A 3,845-nucleotide genomic window follows, 5' to 3' on the forward strand; every position below is an offset into this window, starting at 1 on the left:
AAGAAATTTAATGTTCAGAAGTTTTTCCAGGTCTGACCAGAAGGACATGGGGCAAAATAATTTTTTTTCCAGCTTCTACCCTCAAAACATAAATTGAATATAAATTCATTTTATATTCAAATTTATAAATTTGAGGGTAGAAGTTAAACATATTTTTTTTCAACTTCTACCCTCAAAACAGTGCTAAAGGGCTCTGCACGCCAGCACAACTGGACACAAGGACAGTTTTTCCCTGAATGCCATCACTGTGCTAAACAACTAATCCCCACAACACTGTCAAACCATTTACTAAGACTGTATTAGCAATAGCAATAGCAGTTAGACTTATATACCGCTTCATAGGGCTTTCAGCCCTCTCTAAGCGGTTTACAGAGTCAGCATATCGCCCCCAACAACAATCCGGGTCCTCATTTCACCCACCTCGGAAGGATGGAAGGCTGAGTCAACCTTGAGCCGGTGAGATTAGAACCGCTGAACTGCAGATAACAGTCAGCTGAAGTGGCCTTCAGTACTGCACCCTAACCACTGTGCCACCTATTACTATTATTCTTCTCATCCTTCCTATTACCTCTCTCCTCCCACTTATAATTCTAACCTTGTTGCTTGAATCTCTACGATTTATATTGTTCTGTTTGTTTCCTAGTATGATTTGATTGCTTATTAGTAGCCTAATGACTATCACTAAGTATTGCATCTTATGATTCTTGATGTATTTTTTTTCTCTCTTATGTACAACTGAGAGCAAATGTACCCAAGTCAAACTCCTTGTGTGTCCACACTTGGCCAATAAAGAATTCTATCCTGTTCTAAAAAGTTTTAAAATAGAGGACGCAATTTTCTTTCCCTCTTATGCTGTTTTCCTCACTTAGATTATAATTATTTATGCGATGCAAAGTGTTTTATATCAACAATAAGTATCATAATAATATCATTAGGTCTTCAACTTATAAACTAGAAGGCTGAAAACTGTATTTTAATCTTAACCTTTTCATCGCAAATTTCTTTTTTTTTCCAGGTCAAATATTTATTTTATTTCTTTAAAAAAAACACAAATGTTTCATCATTTGTCAATCATTAAGACATTGAAGTACAATTTTTTTTTGCGTGCCCCTCCCTCCCTCCACCCCCCCAACCCCTCTCCTCCTCCCCCCCCCCGACTTCCCAGAACCCGTACACGGTATGGATTTTTAACTAACACAGTCTAAAATCTATTGAGAAAAAAGAAATAAAGAAATTAATCACATTCTACATTGACCTTAGCTTCTTCTTACTGAACTAACTTTTAACAGTTTAAATCATTTCTGATCTTAAGCATAGGCTAACTGGAATTTCTTGGTCCCGTATTTATTTTGTATATAGTCAATCCATTTTTTCCAGTCTCGTTTATATCTCTCATTTGAGTGATCTTTAAGATATGCCGATATTTTAGCCATCTCGGCTAAGTTTGTCACTTTCAATGTCCATTCTTGGATTGTAGGCAAGTCTTCCTTCTTCCAGTATTGCGCCACCAACAGTCTTGCTGCAGTTATCAGGTGCAGAATCAAATCAGTCTCTACCACTGTAAAGTCAGTACATATACCTAGTAAGAATAACTGAGGAATAAACTTTATCCTTCTTTTAAAAATATTTTGCATGACCCACCATATTTTTATCCAGAATGCCTTAACCTTTTGGCAGGTCCACCATATATGATAATATGTAGATATGTAATATGTAATATCTGAGAGAAAATTTTTCATCGCAAATTTCTGTAGGTTGTCGAACCTGCGAAAAATGCTGTTGAAGAGGCACTTCAAGGTGGGACCGTGGGAAGAAAGGAGCAACAAGGAAAAGAAAGATTCTACACCTTATCCAAAGATTTGCCAATTGGCAATCCTTGGCAAGAAGAATAACTCCTACCCAGGAGAAGAAAACAGCACGCTGTGTCTTCCTATCTGCATTGGGAAGAATGCTATCTTAGTATTGGATGGGTCTGTTCCTCCAGAGAGCAAGTATCGCAAATAATTGAGTAGGTGTTAGATCATAGTTGAGAGCAATACATGGAGCTACTTACTGAAGGAATGACTTAGAGGGGAGAGAGAGACATCTCTCTTCCTGCTATACAGTCTTTGAGAGGGAAATGTATTGCCTTTGTAGCCAAAAACCTACATGATATTTCAGTTGGGAAGTAAGCAACAGACTCAGAGACTTTATTGAAACGTTATTAATGTTAAGATCCTTCAGAGGACTACACCTTAAAACAGGAGTCCCAAATCATTACAGTATTGAAGAACAATGGAAGCCTGGTTGAAGAGCAAGAATGGAACACAACAGCTGGACTTGTAAATGCAATGCATTGTGAAAGACCTATGTGTCACCTTTGAATGCAAACTTTGGAGACAAATATCTACATGTTTAAGTAAAAAAAAAATGTACATATTAACGGCTGCTAATCTGAGACAGAGTGTACTTTTGGAAATGAAGTAAGGTATCCCACAAATTAGGTAACTTGTTGGGAAATTCTTTACAAATGTACAACTTTGCAAGTTGAATGAAAAAAAATGTTTAAAAAGAAACAGGCTAAGTCAAACTGAGTAAGGTCTATATCCACAGATGGGAGGCAGTGCTGAATGTTAGTTTCAGTAAGAAAATAAAGGGACTTAAAATGATAAAAGAGTAGGGATAACCAGTTCAACTTGCATTTAATATTGCTTAAATTTTGCACGTTCAAACCAATCACAGCAAAAACTCAAACATCGTTTGACATAAGCATTTTTAAAAAAAAATATATTCCATTTCTCCAATTAAATACGCACAAACATATCAGGGAAGGGTGTATACAATTGCTTATACTAGTGAAATATATATATATATATATATATATATATATATATATATATATATATATATATATATATATATATATATAAATACATACTGTTTGTGAAAAACGTACTGCAGAAATATATGTATGACAAAGTTGTAAATAATATGGTTATGTAGTTATATTAAAGAGGAATCTGTATGATTTGTCTATGATATTTTGTAAAGTTATCAAATTAATGTGAAAATGTGGTGCATCAAACTTAACCCTGGACAAAGTGGAAACTGAAATCAGTTACTCTCAATGCGCATTTTAAAAACTTCCATTAATGTGGAACTGTAAAGGAATAACTCCATTAACAATGGCAGAAGGTCAGCGTAAGATAGTAATTCTGGATAATTAGAGTTAAACTGTTGAAAATAAAACAGATGCCGTGGTACAATGTGTCCCACTCCATATATTTTGGAAAATTTGGTATTAAGAGTTGCATTTCCTCTTGGAATTGCAGAAAGAAAACTTCTCTTTTTTGTACTATATCCACATCCCTTCCTCTGCCACTCATTGCTAATCCGATCACTGAGCATATAAATTGAAATCCAGGATTCGTAAAATATGTATAGTTTATTCCCATGTGTCTTAGCCAGAGGTGGGTTCCTACCAGTTCGCACCTATTCGGTAGAACCGGTTCATCAAATCTACCGAACCGGTTAGAAGAGGTTCCACCAGTGGACCCGGAAAGCAGGCCACACCTACAGAAGAGGTTCCCAAATTTTTTTGAAACCCACCACTGGTCCTTGGATATGATTATTCTACACTATCATGCTCCTATTTATAAAACTCAGTGCCTCTGTGAAAGGTAAGGATGACTGCTGCGTTTGTGGTGCAATCAGAACATTGCGTGTGTTGAAGTTGTTTTAACGCAAACCAAAGATGCCTTTTAAAAAACAAGTTTACATCCTATTCTTATGCATGCCAGTGCTGTGTGATAGGTAATTGAAGGTGGTTCTGACAAGTGTCGTCGGCATCTTCATATCCAGTCACA

The sequence above is a fragment of the Thamnophis sirtalis genome, unplaced genomic scaffold (assembly GCF_051295495.1).
Source record: "Thamnophis sirtalis isolate CommonGarterSnake01/CBP01778 unplaced genomic scaffold, rThaSir2_p1.2 scaffold_1, whole genome shotgun sequence".
NCBI lineage: Eukaryota > Metazoa > Chordata > Lepidosauria > Squamata > Natricidae > Thamnophis > Thamnophis sirtalis.